We start from the raw sequence: 26,362 nt of genomic DNA, 5'->3' as shown, positions 1-26,362 counted from the left end.
CATTTATCCACGAAAATGAGAGACAAGAACCCAAGTCTGCAGCTCCAAAGGCAACAAAAGCAGCAAACAGAGATATTGCCAAAAACAAAACTGGGTCTATGAAAATAAACATTACCAGCATGAAGATCCACTGCAAAAACTCGCCAACACCTACAGTATAGGAAAACTAGCTCCCCCAAACATAAGTAAAGGAGCCACCCATAGAATGGGCCATCCCAGTCGACGCAGTCACCCAGGCAGAAGAACCACCAGCCAAAAAACCAAAGGGAAACAAGACATCAACCTCTTCCAACACACCGCCTTCCTCCAAACTGGCAAAGAGAGACGCCAAACCAGGATAACTCAATACCACATAAAGAAAAGCCCTCAATGCCAAAAAAAACAAAAAAGCCCACTTTGCAAACAAGCCAACCACACGCTTTCATGCTCCCCCCACTCCCGCTCATGTTTTCAGAAAAGCGGGAGAAAAAGACAACAAGAATAGGGCCACCAAGGGTAGAAAGCCCCTCCCAATGTAGGGCCAGAGAAGCCAAAAAAGTAGCTCCATCGGACACCACCTCCAAACCGAGAAGCCACTCACCACACCTGCAATCATCAACGACCAACAACACCATGGCAAAGACAAGAGCGAAGCCCTAATAGGCAAGGAGATCCGACACAGCCACACTACTAACCGGCCATAGAAAGAGCACCGACCAGATAGCAACACCACCCAACTCTTCACAAGGGCATGAGAGCCGCACTACAACCAGCACCCCACCATCATCTGAATCTGTCTCGGACTCCCCATCCCCTTATGCAACACCATTGCCTCCTCCCAAAACCCTATCGCCTCTCATTCCACCGCTCTTGCGCTCCATAAAGAAGAATTTGTTTTGCTATAATCAATACCTTGTGTTGTTGTTGTTGTTGTTAATCAGTTTTAGACCTGATTATATGATGCTCATATAAGAAGAATCAGTTTCAATAACATTCTCTAAGTTTTCATTTAAATTTGGTTCTTCGGTGCAAGACTAGCTACCTAGTTTAGATAATTTTGATATTATTTGCAGAATATATTGTAAGTTTATTTGCAAATCTAAAATTATTAATAAGTATTGGATTGAGGACATTACAATGGTATCAAAGCATGGTCTTGCCAGCTTACTCGATATTGGATGATTGATGTGAATCATGGGTTTGTTTGAAGCAATGTTTAAGAGAATGAGACAAAATGGCAATGCAAGAACAATTTCTGATTGGTATGTGGAATACCTGGTTATTAAAGAATATACAACTTTTCAAGAATATTTAGAATGGATGGGAAGGACTGTGCCTCAAGATGAAGAGATTATTAGAATCTTTGCAGAGTACCAAGGTAAGCCTGAAGCATTCAAAAGGGTAATGTCTTTTGACAAATACTTTGTGAGGGATAGAGAGGAAGAAGAGCAACTGAGAAAGGATAAAGAAATACATGAAAAGAATCAAAACAAGGAGATCCAAGATCATGAAGTAAAGGAAATGTCACTACAGAAAGTATAATGTCCCTTACTAGGATGCTGACAATTTCCTAATAATCAACACCCATTACTTAATATTATCATGCCTTAAATTAACTTATTAAACTAGATAACCATATTTATTCATAGTACAATTGATAGTGGCTATATTCAAGCCCCAATTCTTACTTCCTTTCTAATCCTCAACCTTGGATGGGGATTTACTTGCCTAGGGCGTGCTGACACCACCTCCATAATTGGGCCAAAGTTTCAGGAACATCTGTCCAGACCACCCTTGGGGCTCACCTAATTTGGGATGGATTTACTCCGCCTCTCCCTAACAACACCACGCCTCTCCTTATGAGGGGGGCAACAGAAATGATTAATTAATTGGGCTATGTATATGCTAATATCTTTTGTATTATGAATATATATGTCAACAATGGAAATTAAGAAAATTGTTATAAACTTAATTAACCAATATAGATCTTATTATTTCTGTTATATGTACAAAAAATAAGAACAAATGTAACTGTTGTGCTGTAGTATTCAGATATAATATAGTTGTAAATTAATATTTGATTCATACGTAAGACACAGCATACCAATCGGATGTCCCAGTAATGATTGCGATAATCTACCTGTGAATAAATACCTTCTGCAAAGAATCTGATCTTCCAATCAAATAATTATCCTTCGATGATATGATCTGAAGATATAGATATTCGAATTGTTATCTTATATTTATATTTATTAATTAATTCCTTCTACCTCCTCTCCTGATCGCTAAGTTTTTTTCCTTTGTATTCCTCCATCAGTATGTAGGGTGGTGACCTTTCTTAAAGTGGTAACTTTGGGAAGAGAAGTGTCCTTTTGTTAATTCGCTTGCCTCCACATAACCGCTTCCTTAGAATAGTGTCCATCATTCTAACTAATTCCTACATGTGTCTTAAAGGAGATCGCGTATCTCTAAGGGAATAGGAAGCAGATAATTATCTCTAAATATATCACGTCTACAATCATTGTCGAGCCTAGAGATTATAATTCTAGCATGGGTACGACAATTTCGTCCTAGTGTCTAATGTCATGGCAGGGGCATGACAGAAAGATGAAAAATCAGAGCCAAAGATTGAAGGAACAACCATTGAGATTCTAGGCAATGAAAATAAGAAGGTAGAACAAGAAGACTTTCAAGCTAATTTTTCAAAGGTTTCAAAAGAGGAGCATGCTGACTTTGGGAACAAAGTCGAGAAGGATTTGGATGAATCTTTCTCTATTAATAAATTTCATTTCAAATATGAGGGTGTTGCTACAAATATTGAGGATGATGACATCATCAATGGATGGCAAAAGCATCAATTGTTTCTTTGATTATATTTCAAGTAAATAATTTAACAAAGGTGATAATAGTAGAGAAGAGTTAATACATCAATTGGTTCCACACCATTACACATGTTTAATCATCATCAAAAGCATTCTAATAATGAAGACAAGATGAAGGGTGTAAAGTGGAAGGGAAATACTTTCCCTCGACTTCAAAATATTTCATGGATAATGTTGTGGGAACTTGGTGCTTTAGCTAAATCCAATAGATAGGTCGCAAGTAAAAATCATTTGGTAATAGAAAGAGTTTTATTAACTCTTAATGATGGTATGTGTTAGCAAAACAATGATAAAGTCAAGGAAGAAAGAGGTTTACTTGTTAGATTTGAGGAGTTCAAAATGAAAGAATGTGCCCTATCCTCTATACTCTCCAAGGGTGATCCATTGATTGAATCTCATACTAGTAGCATGGATAGACATGCATTTAAAGAAAATGTTTTAAGTTATAAGGATATAAATGTTGAGGGTATTCCTACCCCATCGAAGGAGGTTGAGTCACTGTAGGCAACCCAAGGTATGCAACTAATGTTCAAATTTCATATCCATTGCTTCCTCTTATGTCATCACAGAATTCTAGTCATCATGGAAAGCATGCTAACAAGCGTGATAGAGTAAGGATTATAACTCTCAGTATAGGGTATGATGATTCTTTGATTCAAATTCGGTATTGTTTTCACATATGAGATCCTAGTGATCATTTAAGGTTCGAAATGGACACATGCCTCAATGTTATTATTGAGTTCTCCATCTCTCACATCTGGAGTGAAAGAAAATTTATGGAATTTGTTGTGCATTCTAATTGCCTTGTGAAGAGTCAATGTTCACAACTTACTAGATAACTTATGGGAACCAAGTACCACAATTGAGGAAAAAACTATGAATGATAGCCAAAGCGAGATAGTCACATCGAGGGTTTTGATTCTAGATGATGGTAAGAATAAGAGGTATTCTTACATGGGACAAATTGTTGGGGCAGAAAATTGCTTAATCTTGGAGAATATGCATACCATTTCAGGTTGTAGTGAGAAATACAATATTTGATTTGATTTTAAAATGCTTCAAAATCAGCATAGTATGGTGTTCAAAAATATGTTCTCAGGACCATTATCAAGTAGGGAATGTCAGCATACCATAAGATCTGAAATTAGTTGTGAGCTTGTGAATCTTGTTCTTTATTTCTCGAAGACTAACTTGAAATCAAGTTATCATCAAAACTTTGTTTACATGGGTTATCGACAGAAGATAACCGTCAGATGCCTTATTGGATACATTGAGTTCTTGGTCATGCCATCTAATATGATTAATGCATCAGCCACTTTTCTATCCATGGTGAATCAAGTATATAGTGATCAGTTGGAGCAATTTATTTTGATATATTTTGATATATTTTGATGATTTTATGATGTTTTGAAAGGAAAAGGAAATGATTTGACACCAAAAATTAATCACTGGGATTCTAGACAATATGAGAAATGCAGGGGCTTTTATATGGATGGATAGAACTCATGAATATTGTGATAAGCTTCAAGAGGTAATCATCTCATATTTCATATTTTTCACTTCAAATTTCTCACAACCATTGGTTATAGAATGTGATGCATCAAGAAGGAGATATGCGGGAAATGTTTGTCATATTGAGGAAGCACATGGCACCATAAGAAAATATCAAGAAAGTAATCAGTATAGATAAAATTAGAGTTGCATAATCCTAGAGTAATGTATTCCAAAGGCGGTAAACATGTCATAATCAAAAAGGGATATGAGTTCACCATAGTTCCTAATGGTAATAAAAAGATGTCTTCATATTGAGCTACTGCAATCGTCTACATGCAATTGAACAAACATTTCCAAGGATGATGATCTTGAAGGGTTTGAGAAGTATGAAGATGCTTTTGAAGACAATTTCATTTTTTGCATAGCTAGCCACCAATTTTACATTGATCATATTGATGATTATTACACAACTTTCCCAATTTTGCATTTGTTACATCAATTGTATGTTGCTGATTTTGATGACTTTAGTTTTCAACAACTATATCCTGTTGCATTTGGGATGATGTCCTTGCAGAATGAGATTAGAAGAAAATCATCATTGTTAGTGTCAAATACTCCAGCACTCATTACTTTAATTTGGAGGAGATTCAAGGAGGTTGTCCCAATGGTGCAATATGTATGTGTTGCCTGCAGGTTTTCAGTGAAATTGTGTCAAGGTTTGTGGGTGTTGTGTAATATGGAGTATGTTGATGGTCTAGATCATTTTGATGCTAATATAGACCATTTCATATTTATATTTTCTAGGTTCACATCAGCTTCAAAATTTTGGTTTAGCGATTCAGTTTGATGCAGTACAGTGTTTTGCAAAATAGTTGGATTTGGATATTTGGTTCAGTTTTTGGAGAATTGAGGATTTTAAGTTGCTATTGTATGGTGCTATTTTCTACTCCTCTACTGAATTATTTCCCTTATAGATCAGTCCATGAAGCTGCAAGTAACATCTCTCAAGTTGAAGTTAAGTATGGGCCTATTGTTATAAATTTCTGCGATGTATATTTCAGCATTGTGGAGGTAAACAAAGTGGCTATTTCCAAACTTCACATTTTCTGTATTAGAGAGTATATTGACTCGTATAACAGTCCAGTATAAAAAATCAGATATATATCATTGGGATAAGTTACAAGAGTTTCAGGTTATACTTGTCTCATGCTAGCGCATATACACAACTAGAAAAGCAAGTTGCAAAAGGAAGGACGATGGACGAAATTACATTTGGTAAATTTCTTTGGGAAGATGTGGTTCAGATTTGGAATTGGAGTGAATGTATAAAAGGTTTGCATGGATACCTTTGTCGGTTTCATGACAGTTTCACACAAGAATTTGATAGTGTCTCTTGGCGTAAGATGCTACTCCACACAGGAAAAGGATGAAGATTTAATATACAATTTTTCACGAAAAAACATTGTGGCATTAGGACCTTGGAGCTCCATGTTTGTAATTGCTTGAGGGCATTTTGGGAGGGAGGACTTGTCATGTCCCCTTTTGTTAAAAACTGGATTTTGGTCAATATTAACCCATTTTATTCTTTTGTGGGTTAATTGGACAAGCATAGGGAGAAAAATTAATTTAATATTTATGAATGTCCAGATATTCTCAATATTAAAAGGACATTTAAATATTAAATTAAATATTTGGAAACACTTAGTGGGGTGTTGGACTTTGTACCGTAATGAGAAGTGTGAAATATTTCTAATTAATGACTTTCCCACCAAGAGTGGAGAGGGAAATTGAAATATTTCTAATTAATTATTTTCCCGCTAAGAGCAAATTTCACAGGGAAGAGTAGAGTGGGAAATTGAAATATTTCTAATAAATGATTTTCCTACCAAGAGCAAATTTGGCAAGCAAAAGGGGAGTGGAAAGTTGTTGCATGATGAATTATAAAAATTTTCCACCGTTACAAGTGGAGAAGAACCTTTAACAACTCAATGATGACTTTTGGGCAACTATCATAACCAAAATAGCAAGAATTCCCAAGGAAGTTTGAATTTGGGCGCCCAAATGTTTCATGCAAGATGGATACAAATATTGTTATTTTGGTCATTTTGAGGGTATTCTTGATATCACTTTTTCTCTCATATTTGCAGATTTGTAGGAAGATTCTTCAATGGACAAAACCCCGTTGGAGTAGAATGCTTATAGACAAAAACCCATGAGCAGCATGTGGTCAAAGGACAGAAACCCTTTGTACATAGTGGGCAATCTCATCCAGAGTTTGCATTTGGGCTGAAGGAAGATAGGAGATTTGTAAATTTCTTCATTTCAATTTGCAGGACTTTAATGGAGTTGTTTGGAGTCGCTTAATGAGCATAGATGTGTGTTTGTTGTTGTTGTGAGTTATTTGTGGGTGCATTACAGCAGTATGTTGCTGTTATAATATTTGTAACAAACTACATATTCTATAATTGTTGGCTAGTCGGTCAGCACCTCCTTGGGATTCGGGACATGGCTTCCTTCTGCCTCCTGTGGATCCTTGTCTCTGGCCGCTCTCCCATTCACTGGCAGCTCGAGCTTTTGGTGTAATGGCAGCGGTGATTCAAACAATTGGTATCAGAGCACTGGGTTATAGGTTCGAATCCTAGGAGGTCACCCTGTGGTCTCCTTAAAAGAAGTTCGCGGAACCCCAATCGGTGCTTAGGGGGGGATTGTTGGCTAGTCGGTCAGCACCTCCTTGGGATTCGCGACATGGCTTCCTCCCACCTCTCGTGGATCCTTGTCTCTAGCGGCTCTCCCGTTCACTGACAGCTCGAGCTTTTGGTGTAACGGCAGCGGTGATTCTAACAATAATTTCCATTTGGAAGTCAAACAATGACATTTGTGGTGTTTTAAGTGATTAGGGTAAATTGTGGGGGTGATAGTTTGTGGGTTTTGTTTAATATTTTGGAATTTGGGAGATTTTGTGTTGCTGTTGTTACTAATCAGTTTCAGACCTAATTATATGATGCTCATATCAGAAAAATCAGTTTCAATAACATTCTCTAAAGTTTCATTTAAATTGGCCTTTTCGGTGCAAGACTGGCTACCTAGTTTAGGTAGTTTTCGATGTTATTTGCCAAATATATTGTAAGTTTATGTGCAAATCTAAAATTATTAATAAATATTGGGGTTGAGAAAATTACAGTCACACAAGGGTTAGTGAGAGCCTTTGAGTCGAACTCATTACAAGATGCTAATCGAAGGGCTTAGAAACTAGAATATTCAGCAGCCAAGAACAAATTCTACTCCAAGAGAGCATCATCAAAGCAGCATACAAAACCCTTCCAAAAGTATACTCCTCAACTGATAGCATTACCTCCAAAACCAAACAAGGTTGAAGAAACTAAGAATGAGCTTCAAAGGAAGAAGTGTTTTTCTTGCAGAGAGCCATGGGAGCTAGGCCATTGATGCTTGGGGAAGGAGCAAATATATTACACAAAGGTCCCTCCCGAAGAGGATTCAAAATCTAAAGAAAACGAGCCTAAGACAATGACTGATTAGATAGAATTCAGGAGCAACATACAGGAAGAGATTCCAAGAGGCACTCTTGTTGCTCTTTTCGGGGCACTTGGGTACCATGCTTTGAGAGTTTGAGGACTCTTGCAAGGTCACAAAGTGATAGTGTTGATCAATAGTGGAGACACTCATAATTTTCTAGATGCAAATTTGGTTTTCAATGTCATGCCCCACCTGAGATCTGGACTGCAGCCCCAAATAATAAAAACATAATCCATTGAATTTATAAGAAATGGCCAACCTAAATTAGAAAGTATTAAACTAGGTTATGAATATTTTGGAGATGGTCAAATAAAACTAAATTAAATTACGGTTGAGAGGTCGACTAGTCTAAGGACAATTAGGAGCAACATTCGAATGATAATAATCCCTTCTAAGGAGACGACCTAAAACCTGTTAAGTCAAGTGCTCAATCTGAAGAGACACAATTCTTGCCAAGAGAAAAGGGATGTTGTGAAGAGATATGACCCTACCCAAACGAAAGATATAAAAAGAAGATAAATTCCTCCAAGGAATGGCATGGAATGGAATGAATGGAAATAAGCATTTGATCTATAATCAGAAAAACAGATCTGACTTTGATAATAAGGCTGGGATCAGGAGACGTGATCCCTTAAATGGATATCTCTTTTCAAAGAGATGGATCTCCTCAATGAGATATGAAGGTATAAAGGGAATAAGAAATTAATATGCAAGACATGGAATGTGAATAAGAACAGATCAGCACTTCAGATCATTAATAAAGGATCAATCAAGAGGATTGTCCAATGAATCAGGAAAGAGTGAAAAATAACCAACAATATACATATACATGTATAGTTCTAGCAAGTTTCTAAAGAATCCTTAATAAGTTTATTCAAGGGATTGATTGCAAATCAATCAAGAAATATAGGATAAATAATTGACTACCTAATGTCCATCAGCAACCATTTTTGGTATCAATGTGAAAAGTGTGATAGGGAGATGCAGGAGTACAGGTTCCCTCAATTAAGTAGACCACCCATTGAGTTGGACTGCTTGTGGGCCAAGGGGTCAAATTGACTTGCTTGGTTGTTTGGCGCCACTTCGGCGCTCTTAGGCTTAGTTGTGGAGGACAGTTTCCTAGTGCCCTACTGTGATTCCCCTCAAGTTTATTGTGTGGTTGGTTATTAGAAATAAGTTATAGTGTGCATGTTTACAATAAAAATCTTCATTAACATTTTGTTTGATGTTAACTGATTATTTTCCTAGATTCAATTGCTATCATGTAATTTAGTGAGAGAATACTCTTGTGAATAAATTGTATTATTGGATTTGCTATTTTTGGGGAAAAAATCAGATACTCCCTCAACAAAAGTTTGATGGGTTTAAAGCTATGCTTGAAAATGGCCACATTATTCCTTGTAAGGGTTGTGTAGGTTGAAAATTTTGTACACTCGTGAAAGCAAACAAAATTGTGGCTTCAACCACAGTGTGTGAATATGAAACTCTCATAATTAAGGGAAGGCTCCCCCTATCTAACTAAAACTGAAATAAAAATAGGATGGGACAGCAGTCTTCCTTCTTTCTTCAAGAAAGACAATTATCCTTTTCTCTTCACAGAAAAGGATAGCGATTGAATATGAACAACAGTAATCTCTTTTAAGTAAAATGATAGAAAGGAAATGAAGTTTCCTGAAAGCGCAAAGACTTTCGTCACTTCCTTCGGGACGGGACAGCAATATCAAGCTCAAAGACTTGACTATCGACAGTCCTATCTACCCTTTGCTATACTAAATTTTACAATGAATAAAAAACAACAGCCCAAAGACTGGAATAATCTATTCTTTCAACACAAAGACAAGAACTAATGCAAGCTCAAAGACTTGCTGCTATTTCTTATTAAACAGTAATTTTTCCTCAAGAATAGACGCAAGCTCAAAGACTTGCTGCTCCTTCTAGAGATTTCCTATTTTAATTAATCTTCTCTACTTGCAGCTCAAAGACTTCAAATCATATTGGAATAAGCTCCTTTAGAAACACTTTGCATAGAATAAATAAAAAGAATCAAACTCAAACTTGTAGCTCAAAGACTCAAAACTTGAGTAATCCTTCTTTATTATTCTTCAAAACCTTCAATTCACATACATAAGCTCAAAGACTTCTTGCTGTAAATTTGGCAAAGTTTTTGCTTGCTTTCCCAAAAGATAAAGATTACAAAGGACCCTCTCTTCTATTTATAGGAGAGGAGCCTTGAAAAAAAGGTGGGAGGATCCTAACTAACTTGAGAAATTCCCTCAGCCACCAAGACCTACTCAACAACTAATTATGACTTCATTAACTAACTACAGCTTATTCCAACTACAGTCCTAATTGGACACAACTTGTAGTTGCCTTACAAGTAATTACAAAAATGCAAGTGATGACAACTTGCAATTACAAAAATTCTTTTTACTAGTAAACTTGCCGAAAGGGAAACTACAATTCTGAAATTACAATTTTGAATTTTACAATTAAGTGTTAAAAACACTTAAGTTGCACCTCTTGAAAATATGAACAATTCGAACTTCTGAATAACTTTCTGCAATTCATCAGGATCTGGTTCATGACTGTTCATAGCCACCACCCTAGTCTTTACGATGACATCATGGCATTGGCATAGCGTGGAATTGCCCTTTTCCAATGCTGACCGGATTTCCTGCAACTCAGTTTGATACTTAATCAATATTCGAATGGAAGCGACTAAGAATTGCTCATTTCTCCATTCATCTTGAATTTTGAGTTGCAAATATGCAAGAACTTCTTCCTCGGGCAGCAACTCATCATTCTGATTTAAAATGTCACAAGATGCCTTTTTACAACGGGAGGTAACATCTTGAAAGACTGCTTCACGCAACTTTAAGGTCTCATCAATTTCTTCAATGAGTGATTTGAGAACAAGAGATTTGTTCTCCAGAAGTTCCTCATATTCAATGTATATAACTCTAGAAGGAATTACGTCATGCACCTGAAGAACGTCCAACTGACGTTGAGGCATCTTTCGCCAAGAAACTAAATTTCTCTCAACCTTCTCCAAATTTAGTTTGAAAGCACCCAAGATTTGATTCAACTTATCTTCAATGATCTCCAATTTAACCATTGTTTCAAATGCCTGTCTTATGACTTGTGAACATAAGTCATGCAGTTGATCAACCCAGGTGTCTAAGGCTTGAACCTTTTGGGCAGCTCTCTCAATACCTTGGATTGGTTCACTGACCCTGGAGGAAATAGGTACTTGGCCTTCTCCACTTGAAGGTTGAGTAATACTTTGGATGGCTGCCATGAGTCTTTGATTCTCTACTTCCAATTGATCTTTCTTGGTCAACACCTCATCATACCATTGTACCAATGTAGCCACTGTTTGTTGAGCATCATGCTTGACAACTTCATGAGTCTGCTTACCCAGTTGCACTTCGGTGATCCGATAATCAACTGCTTGCATTTCTTCAACTGGTTTATCTGATATTGGTTCAGCAATTTCTGCCACTCTCATCCGATTTTCATCAACGGTCACCCTTGAAACTGTCTTTGCCCTCTTAACAGCTTTAGGTTTTGATTGTTTCAACTGTTGGTAGTCAAAGGCATCAGGTGAGATCACCTGCTTCTTCCTCTTTGCAGTGAAGGAACTGAGACATGGAGGTAAAGCCATTAACTATGATTCTGGGATAGAGGGAGAAGCAGTTTCTGTTTGAATAACTGTGGTGACCTTGGGAGAAGTGTCCGTCTGGATAGCCACCATAGTCTGCTAAGTGACGACAGGATGTGATGAAGATGTCATGAACTCATCAAAACAGGTCATAGAAGTATCAATATCAGACACAGGTACATATGAAGGATCATTTGAAAAGATATTCAACAAATTTTCCTGAGAACGACCTTGAGATGGTTCAGCTACTGAAAGTGGAAGGACGTTCTGCAGAGATTCTGAAACTGAAGGGGCAGATTGAGAGCTCACATCTATCACAGGAGGAAACATGGGTACCTCAATAGGAAGTGAAGAAAGAGAATTATGTGGGGACTCTGTAGAAAGCGACTGAGGAGCATTATCAAATTGAGTTTCTTCCTCTGAAGCTTTAGGATCAATCACATGAATTTCCAACTGTGGCTTCTCCTTGCCTTGAACTGTTATTTCCTGAGGAGGAAGCACCATTGCACGGCTGACTCGCAATTTAATCCTCGTACTAGAAGAGGATGCACCTTCTTTGTTGTCTAGTTGAATTTCAGACTTCCGCCCAAGAGGACCTGTAGAATCATCTTCTTTCCCAACCTTAATCTTAATGAGCTTGACACCATTATTCTTAAGCCAGATATTGGTATTGGCAAGAACTGACTGAAATCTATCCAGGATAGAAGTGCCTTCCTTATGGGACCAGTGGATAGAAGGAAGTGGAGCCTCATCAACATTCTGATTAACAAACTCAAGATCAAGAACATTGCCATCATCAATCATACCTTGTGGCACATTCACGAGGTTTAGATCCAAAATCTGTTCTGCAGTGAGTCGGCAGTAATCCATCTTGCGAATCTCCTTTTCAGTACAGAGATCAACCCAGATATCTTCTATCCGATGTACATGGATGAAGGTCTTCTTGATCTTCTCCTTGATGCCTCGGTAATCGAAATCAGCTCTAGGTTTGAATCTTTTGAGTCTAATTTCCTGCAGCTTAGTCTCCATAGCCCTGGCCTTGATTGAAGTCATTAGAGAATATTGACCAATCTTCAATGGGTTGTTGGAAGAAATACCCATGGCAACCTTGTGCTTGACTGATTGATGTGTATGCACAGCCATGTTCTGCCTCCCCAATTCCATGAGAATAATCTTATCTGTTGGGTATCGTGGGAGCATGTAAGGCTGCCCGCCATAGCATCCAACTCTCATGTAGGTAAAAGTTGGAAACTGGAGAAACAAACAACCATATTCTTTCACCTTTTCCCATGCTTCATCTGAGACTCTTTTGTTCTTCAGGTTCTTGTCAAATTGACACAAATAATGACCAAAAAAAGCGTCCTGAACCCTTCTGAAATGAGACCTACTAGATCTTAGAGGCAACTGATCATAGTATTCCCAAACCGGTACAAGCATGCGGTCACCCTTGGTGGAAAGACCTAGGAAATGTCTAAGTGAAGCAGCAATATACACGAGATATGAATTCATGTAGAAGGTGAAAGTAGTAGAGACGACTGCAAGTTGTTCACACAAAGCATCACTGATGATCTCACCCCAACAGATGTGCTGAGACTGCCTTATTAACATAATAAATTGGTACATCCAAGGTTCAAAAACATTGGAATGTTCCAATCCCATCATACGACTCAGAAGAGTAATAGTATCACCGATCTCATTCTTGAAATCAAATCGATATAACTTTGCCCATCTGGTAAGCGCAGTGTGAGGTTCATGAATCCATTTGTTGATATGACGCTTACAGTCTTTCTCCCTTTTGGCAAAGTATTCAGCTGCACTTTGCTTGGAGATCTCTATATAAATGGTTTCAGAAGGTATTTTGAAAACCCTCTCTATAGCTTCTGCATCCAGGCGAATGATCACTTCTCCATCATCATTTTTAATAACTCATGTCTCTTTGTCAAAATGATGAGCACATGCTAGAATAAATTCCGGTTCTAGGGCAGCAACCGGAAAGGATGCGGCATGATGGATATGGCTGTCCAGCAATCGTTGCATATCCCCCTCCTTCGGATCTTCAATCCTTTGTATGAATTCGGACATGTCAACATGCCCTATCTCAGTATCCTTGATATGATCAAGGGAGGAGGAAACCTGTGACTGCGGAACTTCATTTTGGTATTTATCATACCTATATTTCATCTTTTTTGGAGTGGGAGATGATGATACATCTGTCATCTGGAAACAACTAGGAATGCTACAATGTAAATCCAAGAGTATCAAGGCAACATCAAAGTCAGTATCTTTAGACATTTTCACTCCTCCAAATGGGAAAGTTCAACTTTCGTACTTTGGCTTTGTGAGAGGAAATATAAGAGGTGGAAAAATAAGCTTTTGACTTATTTCGGGTTTTGAAACATGTTTTGCAAGTACACAAGAGGGAAGTACAAACGTACAATCGGGTTTTAAATTCTGAATGCAATTATACTTGCAAAACACGAAGCATGAATAAATGGAAGGAGAATGAGTTTTCAGTTTGGAAGTTGGGAAGAACACATTTGCAATTGGTTTTCTAAATCCAAATGCAAACTTATTTACAAACTGAAAATTGAAGGAATGGACGAAAAAAAAGGTATTTAGGCATGCGGGAAATGACGAAGATGATAAGTATGGATAAGGGAATTGGAAGCAGATAGGTAAAAATGAATTTCGGGAAGATCACTTGGAACTTTGTCATGCCAAAATGGGAAGAACTTTCAACTTGCAATCCGGATTTCAAAACCCGAAATTGGGAAGAACTTGATTTTTTCGTCATTGAAACTTGATTTTTGGACTAAAGAAGGTTAAGTCTTTGTCCAAAAAGGAAGAACACATTTTGAGGTAGAACTTTTCACACTTGCAAATTTCTTTGCAAATTGGGAAGAACACATTGGGAAGAACACATCTTTCTTGTTTTGAAACTTGATCTTTTGGACTAAAGAAGGTTAAGTCTTTGTCCAAAAAGGGAAGAACACAAATTTTCCTCTTACTTGCAATCGGGTTTTTAAAACCCGAATGCAAGTAAAGAAAGATAATTGCAAAGGGGAAGAACAACTTTACTTTACAAATTTCTTTGTAAAATGGGGAATTTCCTCTCATAAACCCATTATGAACATGAACAAAACTAAAACTAAACAAGAAAATGCAAGGAAAGAAATAAGAAAGAAATACAAAAAATAAAAATTACCTTGCAAGGTTGAGAAGAAATCCAAACTTGGAGAATCAACCCAACATGGAAGATGATGCCCTTTAAATAGAATTTACACAAAGGAAGAAACTTAGCCACGCATGGTGACCAAAGAAAAACCAATTTGCTATAAAAATGCCATGAAAAATGCCAAGGAAGTAGTTCGAAACTGATTTGATTCATCATCAAATACAAGACAAAGCAAAAACGATTTAGGATTGAAAGCATACCTTAAATGAGAAAGGTGCGAAATCTTGCAAAAAACGTGACTGGTTTTTAGGGCCTTTTTGGCAAATTCGAAACCAAAAATGCGCATAAAATAGCTTGAATGAAGTTTAGAATCCAACGTTTCTATTGAAGAGCCAAAAACGCCTTGGAAATAGGTGGATTCCAATCCTTAAACCATAACCAAACGCATAAATGCGTGATTCAAACAAAAACACTTCAAGAGGACAAATGGCGAAGAACGAATTGGATAAATGCATAGAAAAAGGGTTTGAATCCTTCAAAGTTGCAGCAAATCTACACTTGGAAGGAATTCCTATATTTCCTCCAAAAAATTCGAACCCAAATCAGCTTGCAGAGGCATGGAAGAAATTTCGGGTTTTAGGAACAAAACAACAAGTTTTCAAAATGTTCATATTTTTGCCTCTAAGGCAAATTTCGGGTTTTAGAAAAGGAATTACAAGTAACATTACTTGTAATAGGGAAATAGAATTCCCTTTACAAGTGATTTTACTTAAAACATGCAAAGGGGTTTTAAAATCCCATTTACAAGTTTTATTTTAACATTATAAAAATAACTTTAAGTTACAAAGACATGCAAAGGGGTTTTAAAATCCCATTTACAAGTTTTATTTTAACATTATAAAAATAACTTTAAGTTACAAAGACATGCAAAGGGGTTTTAAAATCCCATTTAAAAGTTTTATTTTAACTTAAAGTCAAACTACTTGTAATGGGGGTTTTAAAACCCCCATTACAAGTTTTTATAAAAACTTGCAATTAGAGAAAAATTCCCCTACAAGCCTAAAAGCTTCAAGGGGGTTTTGAAAAACAAATTACCAGTTACTGGTAATCATTGAAAAATTCTCCTACATTGAAGCAAAAACATAGCAAATGGACTCGAAACGCGACGAAATTCGAAATGTAGCTTGGGGATGGATCAACGATCGATCCAGTCCAAGGATGGGGCAAATTTATGCCTCAAGAAGCGTGCCATAGAGTAAAATTTTTCATTTTTTAATAAAAATTTCTATGTGATAGTCCAATTTTTTAAATCAAAAATTGAGGACAACAGGTTGGACACACCAGCCCAACTTACTTTTGGGAAGGTATCAATTTATCAACTATCAAGTTAAGGATGATTTCTTAATTGTGAGATTGGGCAAAACAGACATAGTCTTGGGCGTGCAATGGTTGCACACACTTGGAGAAGTTACTCAAAACTACCAAACAATGGGGTTGAAATTCAAAGCAAATGGGAAGGAAGTGATACTTAGAGGCATTTTGAATGAAGCTCCTAGCACAGATGAAATGAAAAGGATGGATAATTGCATGCAAGAATACCAAAATACTCCATGCATGTAGACATACCAAGAAACCCTACAAGGTAAGATACTCAACTATGAGGATGTTTGGTCCATTTTAAATGTGTTCATGGAAGCATGCAAAAGATGGCCACTGTATAAGCCATTGGTGCAAAAGGGAAACTTGTGGGAGAGTGATCATCCTAGCATGGCTGTTCGAAATCTCAAAGGTAAGAATTATGATACATAGATCTTTATGTGTGCCATTTTCCACCTCCATCTTGTTGTTTTGCATTTTCCGTTAGCCCTTGTCATGTCCCCATTCAAGACCTAAAGACAATAAGAGTCGATATACAATTAAATAAGTTTGAATTAAAGATTTAAATTTATTGACGGCTAGTCATACTTTTATATATGATAATCATACTAATATCATCACCTCACAACAACTATACTCCCTATCAACAATGATGGAATAAATAAGATATATAGAGCTAATGAAGACTTGACTCAGCAATCAAACTACAACCTTTGATTCATCTATTTGCCAATCTTAATAATTATGATTGATACTATATTCAAGTGAAAATATAGGTGTTGATTAAGGTGATGAAGTCAAAAGAGCATGGTTGGCACTAACTTGCATGGTTGCCACCCTAGCGATGAAGTTCCACATGGAGTCTGATAACCAACCAATATAATTGTTTGTATTACATCACTTATGATAACCAAGGCTATTGATTAAGAAAAGAGTGATTACGTTAATTGTTAAGTAAAAAGCAATTTTATAATTATGGATTGCAATGCACTAGTTAATATGAAATTAGTGGTCAAAAGGAGATTATATTGATCTTAAATCTTTAAGTAATGAGAAGAAGGGAGAAGACAAATATTGACAACAATTACCTTAAGGCGGTCAAACATACGATTTGCTATGGAAAGGTGCGCTATGAAGGAAGAGTAATCATTGACAAGGGATATGACTATTCACCATAAGTTGCAACTGTTTCGTGCAAAGGATATTTAAAGAAGATTGAATTCATTCCACCAAGGGGGGAGAATGAGAATCAAGAAGGAAAACGGAATCTATCATTATGAAGTGTGTGAATCTATCATAAGGAGAATAATATATACTTGAAGAAACATCAATAAAACAAAGCGTGAAATCAACACTGCTACAAAAGCCTTAGCAACATTGATCAGATGATTTTGAAGCCTACTTACATAGTCATATGATAGTTGACCAACAACACGGGCAGTATAAGTAATAGGAGTTACAACGTATGCCAACTAACAACAAACCTCAAGGTAATTCATGACAAAGATTCGTTGACTCCTTTAGAGGACAAAAAGATTATCACGGTTAGAAATAGGATATATAATGATGGTAGCGTTTTGATTGATGAAGGAAGCAATGGTTATAAATAACGATAAGTAATTAAGACTGCTTAACATCAATTCAATGGAAGGACAAATAGCGATAATCAAGAGGAGACAATATTTATGGAATGAAGTAACAAGGAGAATTGAAGATCAGCGATGACATCACTAAAGCTATCTGAGACATTAGTCAATATATAACTAAAGGCAACCATATAAAGGGTTTGATTATATCAAATGCTGTGATCAATGAAAGAAGAATAGTTTGGTTAAGCATCAGTTAGGAAAAGGATGCAAGATACAAGTAATCCATTTCGAAAGGAAGCAATCTTGTTAAAGAAACAAAACTTCTTATGATCGATTCATAATCCAAGTACAAAGTGTGATCTATGCTTAAGGAAATGGTTTAGTTAAGCAGCAGCGGTGTATAACATTGAGGCATATATCTCAAGTATACAATTCAAAACAAGTTATCAAGATAAGTTCTATTCTTTGAACTATTCTTAAAATTTAAGTTAAATATTGTAATTAAAAGTCTTCGGATTTGATGAAATTATATTTATAAATGCATTACAATTCTTACTTTAAATCAGAAATGTCGTCTCAGGACTAAATTGAGGTAAACCCCAAGTGGGGACATTACAGCCTTACCCCTTTGGGACAGCCACCAAGCAAAGGTTGATTCCATAGAAGGTATGTTTCCCATCTTTTGTCTCCAAAGAGGTACATGATACTTTTGCCTGGAGATTTCCATCTTTATTTCTGACCAAAGAGGTACATGATACTTTTGCCTAGAGATTTCCATCTTTATTTCTGACCAAAGAGAGGCAAGGTGACAGCCATAACAAGATGCTACAGATGATTGTATCATGTTGGGACAAAGTTAAAAGAGAAAATGCCGAGGTGTTTACTGGGTCTAATGAATGGACAACAAGGAATAGCACAGTTAGAATTCTGAAATACCCCGATAATCTTCATAAGACCAATCTGGGAGAGGCGATTATACAGGAAGCTTACACATATGCTGATAAAGACAATAAGAAAGTACGAGCCAACACGAAGCAATGATGGGTGAGTACTACGACTAAAAAGGATAGTTTATTGGTGAATCTACAAGAGTGGCACCCAGGATCAAGGAGCATTATTGGCATGAAGTGGACAGTGATTATAAGGTGATCATTGCTTGAGGACAAGCAATATTTGGGGTGGGAGGACCGGCATGTCCCATCCACGCTACCCAACTGAGATGGTTTTTCCCATAAATAAATAAATGTTCTTTAACACTATATATATATATACAAAGTGGGCCTCACTCCAATCTTTCCTCTTGAGCTAGAAAGTGGGCCTAACCCCAATCTTTCTACTCCTATTCCAATTTGAGCCAAAAAGTGGGCCTAACCCCAATCCTTCTGCTCCCAATCCATTCCATGTCAGAAAGTGGGCCTAACCCCAACCCTTCTGCTCCCAATCCATTTCAAGCTAGAAAGTGGACCTAACCCCAATCCTTTTGCTCCCAATACATTTCGATTCAGAAAGTGGGCCTAACCCCAATCGTTCTCTCCTAATCCATTTCGAGTCAGAAAATGGGCCTTGTTGGTTGAAAATTTTGTACACTTGGGGAAATATACAAAATTGTGGTTTCAACCACAGTGTGTGAATAAAACTCTCCTAATTAAAGGAAGGCTCCCCCTATCTATCTAATACTAAAACTAAAATAAGATGGAACAACAGTCTTTCTTCTTTTTTCAAGAAAGCCAATATCCTTTTCTCTCCACGGAAAAGTGATAGCAATTTAACATAAAACAGCAGTAACAACTTTTGAAATAAAATGAGAGAAAGGAAATGAAGTTTCCTGAAAGATCAAAGGCTTATGTCACTTCCTTCGGGATGGGACAACAATATCAAGCTCAAAGTCTTGAATATGTGAAGACCTATCTACCTTTTTCTATACTAATGATATCAAGAACAAATTATAGGAGCACAAAGTCTGAAATACCTTATTCTCTTTTAAATGAAACAATAAGAACTAATATGAGCTCAAAGACTCACAACTAATTCTTATCACAAAATATATTTCTAAACTCTCTTAAGAACAAGTGTAAGCACAAAGTCTTACAACTCTTCCCAAAAGAATATTTACTCTAATTGATATTAACCTCCAATACTTGCAGCACAAAGACTGCAAATCAAATTTGATTAAGCTCTTTATGAAACACTTGCAAAAAAGATAATATGGAACACAAACTCAAGAATGTAGCAAAAGACTCAAAGCATGAGCAATTTTCTTCTATTCAGAATCTGATAAAGGAGATTCGGGAGAAACATGGTGGAGGTTTAGCTGGACATTTTGGTATTGACAAAACACTAGCATTGGTGAGTGAGCAGTACTTTTGGCCCCAGATTCATAAGGATGTTAAGAGATATGTGCAGAGTTGTAGAGTTTGTCAAGTTGCAAAGGGTAGTAGTCAAAATGTGGGATTGTATAAACCTTTGATAGTACCGATAAGACCTTGGGAGGATATAAGCATGGATTTTGTACTTGGATTGCCTAAAACACAAAGAGGGAATGATTCTATATTTGTGATAGTGGATAGATTCTCGAAGATGGCTCATTTCATACCTTATAAAAAGACATCAGATGCATTGCATGTAGTAGACCTATTTTTCAAGGAAGTAGTGAGATTACATGGATTACCTAAGAGAATAGTTTCAGACAGAGACACTAAGTTTGTTGGCTATTTTTGGAGAACACTTTGGAAGAAGATGAAGACAGATTTGAAGTTCGGTTCTACTTTTCATCCACAGACTGATGGACAGACAGAAGTAGTTAACCGGAGCTTGGGAAACTTGTTGAGATGTTTAGTTGGAGATAAAACCGGAAGTTAGGATTTGATCCTTGCACAAGCAGAGTTTACCTACAACAATTCAGTGAATAGGAGTACCGGAAGAACACCTTTTGAGATAGTTACCGGAGTGCATCCTAGAGGTATATCATAATTGAGAGACATTAGCAGTGAAGACCGGAGAAGTTCAGAAGCAAAAGACTTTGCAGATCACATGGCAGCCTTGCATATTCAAGTTAAGCAGCTTTTGGAAGACATGAACAGCAAGTATAAGGAGTATCTTGTGAAGAGGAAGGACAGACCAATTGAAGATTCATCTTGGATTTCTCAGGCAGAGGTAGATTGCCTTGGTTTTCCTCTGACGCCAACAAAGTGAGAGTCTCACTTTTTCAATAACCCCGAATGTCTGATGCAGGAGTATCCCCGGTTCATAGCAATCTTGCATCAACCAAAAACATTTTCTTTCTGTTTTGTTTTATGTTTGCAGTTTCAGCTTTTCTTTCTGTGTCCCGGTTTTGGCTCACCGGATCCTATAGAGTTGGATTCTTCTTGAAGACTTGATCATCTTTCTTATTTCCAACCGCATCGCATTTGGATCATTTTCCGGCAAGATATCGCTATCGGTTTCCTTGACAGTTTCTTGTTACCGGTTGATAGTTCTTGTTACCAGTTGCCTGGAACTATTTTGGTGATCTACCGGAACCCCTTCCGAAGCTTGCGGAGCCTTGGGCGTTGATTCCGATGTTCCTTGGCATGTGGCCAACCTTTTCCCGTGATCTATGTTTCATCCTTTGTATTTTCCGAAGGAATCTCTTGGCGGAGGCCGACCTTGTTTATTTTACACGTTAGGTCTTGTTCTTCGGGTTTTGATCCCTTTTGGGCCAACTGGATCCTTTGGATCGATATATATAATTGTAATTGTGCATTAGAATGTAATTAACAGAAGAATCAAGTAGCGATACTGTGCATAGAAGATAGATCTTAAGATTCAAGGTCCCGGTTGTGACCTATTCTGCATGTTCTACCAGGCCTGAGAGTCGATTATGCTATAACCCGGTTGTTACCGATTGGTTGTAATCGATTTTCATGAAATAAACAATTTGTTCTGCATTGCCTCCATCATATCTTTGTGTTTCCGTTGTGTTTACTCTTGCTGACCAGTCCGAATTGATCTCTTTGAGATCCCTCCTCACCGATGACTACTTCACTCTCCCTTTTATATCTCATGTTTGAGGGAGTCACAACTTTTCATTTCATGCCTTTTGACCATTCATTAAACTTAACTAAATTTTATTTATATTAATTTTTATTTTTATTCTTTTATATTTTAATCCATTATTATTATTTATTAATAAATCCTATTTCAACAAGGGGACATTACAGTTGACCAAATACCTCCATTGTTATATGCCAGTTCCATTGACTATTTTCCCTCTAATATGATATGCGTGCATGCACATGGTTTTTGCTTGATAATTATTGTTGCAAATTAATGGAAGTTACATTTTATTGGCAAGATAAATGAAAATATCAATTGAACTTCAATATTATGTGTTAAGGTTATATGATGTGATGATTGCCTAATGAATGTTATCATATGAATATTTGAAATTTTTTATATTTTTTAAATTTTTCCAATTTTTTTAATAGTCGTCCCTTGTCATCCCCCAAAAAATGCCTCCCTCCTATCCCCATCCTCAAAACACATTCCCCCATACCTGCTCTACCCCATACCCAAAACGTGGGGTAACATAGCATTGGATTCAACTTTGTTCTAGGAAATAACAAGCCCATCTCTTTAAAACCCTTTACAATTTGCTTTTCTTTTCTTCAAATCGTTACAGTAGGTTTTCTTTAATTTCCCTTTTACTTTCATCTCTCTTACTGCAGATAAAGGCTTGTTCATGAGTGTTCAAGGCAATATTTTATTTGTTTATAAATATTTATTATGTTATTCTCTAAAGTAAACATGTTTGTTGGCCTTAAGTAGATTAATATGGTTTTTCATGTGTTCATTTAATTTGTTGTTTCAATAAATATGAGCTTCAACCTAACCTTGTGATACACCTCTTAGGTTCCTACAAGACGACCACTTGTTAAATTATTCTCAATACACCACATAGTTATCTTGCAACACTAAGACCTTGGGAAGATTCTAATGTCTCTTTTCAAGAGAAAAGTTGGCCTATGCAATTTTGGTGCTAGGACAGTAAATTGGAATTCCATCCTAGACATACATCATCAAGTTCTAAGATTTCACTCAAGCCTTTTGATTCTAAAGTATTCACTAGTGACTCTCATGATCAAGGCAACTCCTTTTGATCCCTGTGGTTTGTTTATTTTCTTGTGAAACGACCCTAGAAATTAAATTGTTAATCTATTGGCAGACCGTCAACTTGTCACATTTAACTATGCTCGGCCATCAAACCATGACACCTCAATTTCAAGGGACGGCTATTGTAATGGTGTAATTTGGAACTAGGGTTTCACCAAGTAGGATAAGGCTACTAATTAACCATATTAGCCAATACATTGAAAGAAGAGTGAACCTAATAGATCCAATTTCAATCCATATAAGGAAAGGGCTGAAATTCTGATTAGATTCACTGGTTAGGGTTTGCTACCCTTTTTCTAGATTGAAATGGATTGTAAATTGTGAAATTAGAGCAAAACCATGGATACTTGAAATAAACTGGTAGAAACAATAAGCTACAAATGTCCCACATAGCCACCAACTAAGATCTGGGCAAAAAAAAATGTTTAGAACCTGTTCCCAGAGGTTCGGCCTGATTTTTTGAGACTAGGTAGCAAAACAGATCCGCCCTAGTCCTCCGAATTTTTCTTCGTCCAAAGCTGACCCATTCGTCACTGTTGACTCTACCGGAATTCCCAAGTATAGCTCCTAAGCCTGTTTCCTACACATAGAAAGAGAAAGAAAGATGTTGTGTATAGGGGTTTGCCTAAGTCAAACCCCAGTTTAGGAATTAGCCTTGAATGAAATAATGCAAATACTGAAATAAATGTTAAGGAAATATATCTCAGATCTACAATTATTGATGATGATGCAATGCTCTTTGAATGTAATCACAAATGTTGAATGTAATGGCATGACAAACACATGAACATGAAAAACCTTGATCACACATATGCTTGCATAAAGATTGATGTCACTTTGCTCCATAATGCTTGAAGGATGAATATGTAGCCTTCAAACTCTAAAAATGCTTGATGATGAATACTTCACGGATGCACGAATACTTTAGGTATGTAATGGATGTCAAAATGAATTGATAGGATGTCTTTATATAGGGTTCCCTTGGTAAATTATCGAGTAGGCCAACACCCAACGATCATGTGTAACCCCAGGAATTAAATGCTATCGGGGAGATATAGATCCTACCCCATTTCAAATTGGGGCCCCTTTGAGAGGGACCAGGGTGTCCCACACCTTGGTCCTTCTACAAACAGGACCAAAATAAGCAACTAGGGGGGAGGGTATCACATAGTAGGACCCACCAAAGGATGTACATGACATCAAAATTGGAAAATAGGTTCAAACAGGACCTAGAGAGGGGATGGAGATAGGACATGCTAAAGTGGGAGCACAAACATGAGGTGTAAATTGGACCGGTTACAATTTACGATGCTAAAGCTACAAACCCACCTTTATGGCATTGGATAACAATCCCTCTGAGTGTTCCCAAACAAATCGACAACTTGCCCAAGAACCCACATATATTTACACACAAAATTCAATTTAATGGAACACGTACAACTGAGGAACACATATATGTATATAATGATGCATCCATTCAAGCTCAAATACACAAAAAGACGTAGGTTGCCATATGTTCCCATATACACTCGATAGATCCGTGTATGACTGGTATCTTACTTTACCTGCTAGATCACTTACGTCATGGCTTGAATTGGAAAACTCTTTCCTTAATCGTTTTCAGCTTCCACAGACCCCACTGTGATATAACCAATTCGCTTACTGTAGAAGGGAATATAAACGAGCCTTTAAGTATTTTTAACAGGATATTTCATATGCCGTACACCAAAATTAAAATCCCTAATAAACCGGCTGAACCAACCACCATCCACATGTACTTGGTAGCCCTTGATCCTCTCGCCTCCATGTTTGTGAAGGGTCATGCCCTTGCTCGATCAACTCTCTCTCAAGCCTATTCTAAAGCCATGATCATTGAAAGGCAGTTAATGTCCTAAGGTTAAGGAGTCAAATCACTTCCTCCCCTTGGCCAACCAAATACCAATGCTAAATCAAGCTGTTATACAGCATATGCTGCCCCTTAACCCAATTCCTAGCACCTCTTCCCAAGCTCAAACTCAGGCCTATAATCAAAATCAAGTCTACAATATGAACCGAACTGTGAATATTGCGCCAATCAGTCAGGAAATGTCTAGCACCCAATTACTTACACTCCCTTATCTAAATTATCAAACACTCGAGGCTATACAAGTGAACATTTTAAACCTGGTATTCAAGTGAACATTGAGCTGTACCTTAACATTCGAAACGTAAGCTGAAACATAAACATGATACGCAATCATTTTCCCAAGAATGTGTGCATCACAACATAAACATGGTATCATTAATAGTTTGTCCCTTCCGAAATACAACGAGGCTTCAAATATTGCACACAAAACCAGTTTCCATTAAAAAGACATCCACAAAAAAAGTCATTATAATATTTTGCTGATTCCACTGCTTCTGATTGCTCAAAACCTTTTTGCATTCAAAAGGACATCACAAAAATATATACACACAAAGCTTTTGTAAAAGAATACTAAGAAGGAGATGGGATGAAACCATTTGAAATCGGCAATGCAAGCGAAACTTGGACTGTCTCTGAACATTTGAAAAAAAAAGGTAAGAAAAAATAAGCTGAAACAACTCACTTGCCTGGATATGCAGTTGTTTTTCCCAGCATACGTTCATCACAGCATTCACATGATACGACGTAAGATTATTTATCCCTACCTATCTATGTAATTTGTCCATTTAAAAATATAAAGAAGCTTCAAATATTACTGTGCGGAGATTTCAAACCCCTAGGATCAGAGGGACCCATGTGATCCACGTGACGACGGGCGCACGTATAGGGTGCACCATCGTTGGCCCCTAACGTATGGAACAGACATACATTTTGGTCTAGTGGGAAGTTAAAAAAACAATCAATCCAATTCATTGCCCAGATCCACGTGAATAATAGGACTTCTTTTACATTCATTACTTACTACGCATTGGTCGAGTGCAATTAATTTCGATAGATTTGATCAGTTGGCAATCCGAATTTTAAAAATAGGTCAACTTATATTTTTATTATTTTTGTTTTTGTTTTTTATTGAGTATATTGAGCGAGATCAAATATCAAAATAATTAACATTCATAAATATGAATAAATCACCAGATTTATTGGGTTCTTCCCATAGTGTGGTGATGATGTTATTGTGGCCACCAAGATTGAATGAATGAATGTTTTTAATAACGTCCACGAGGCCAAATAGCCTATGGGACACACGGATAGCTAGCAAATAAGGCATGCAAAGCCCGAACAAATCCAAACTATTAAACCTCTCTATCCTTCTCCTTCTGCATCTTGGATCTTCTGTTGTGTAACTTGATTAGGAAATCTGCAACTCTTGGTATCTTTTCTTCGTCAAATAGACTACTTAAGGTGTTCACATTTAGTGTCTCAACATACTTACTCTGGATGTCACTATAGGCTAGGCACTCCATGATGTAATGTCATTCAGTCTCCACCACCCCTTGCGTGCAATATCTACACCTTCTATCTTCCCATTCCTCTTTGGGTATCATCCATCTCCCA

General features: G+C 37.0%; 1 protein-coding gene across 3 annotated transcripts in view; it reads right to left on the bottom strand.

Annotated features, from left to right (window-relative positions):
* The window catches only part of LOC131040062 (uncharacterized), a 150,284-nt gene extending 124,596 nt beyond the window's left edge, over positions 1-25,688 (bottom strand). The window contains exon 1 of one of the 3 annotated variants that reach the window (XM_057972953.2): positions 25,431-25,688. The gene's annotated coding sequence lies outside the window, so the exon portion shown is untranslated. The other 2 variants (XM_057972954.2, XM_057972955.2) reach the window with 2 other exon arrangements.
* Between the last annotated feature and the right edge of the window lie 674 nt (positions 25,689-26,362).

The sequence above is a fragment of the Cryptomeria japonica genome, chromosome 10 (assembly GCF_030272615.1).
Source record: "Cryptomeria japonica chromosome 10, Sugi_1.0, whole genome shotgun sequence".
Taxonomy (NCBI): domain Eukaryota; kingdom Viridiplantae; phylum Streptophyta; class Pinopsida; order Cupressales; family Cupressaceae; genus Cryptomeria; species Cryptomeria japonica.
This window is presented reverse-complemented; position numbering and strand designations above follow the sequence as displayed.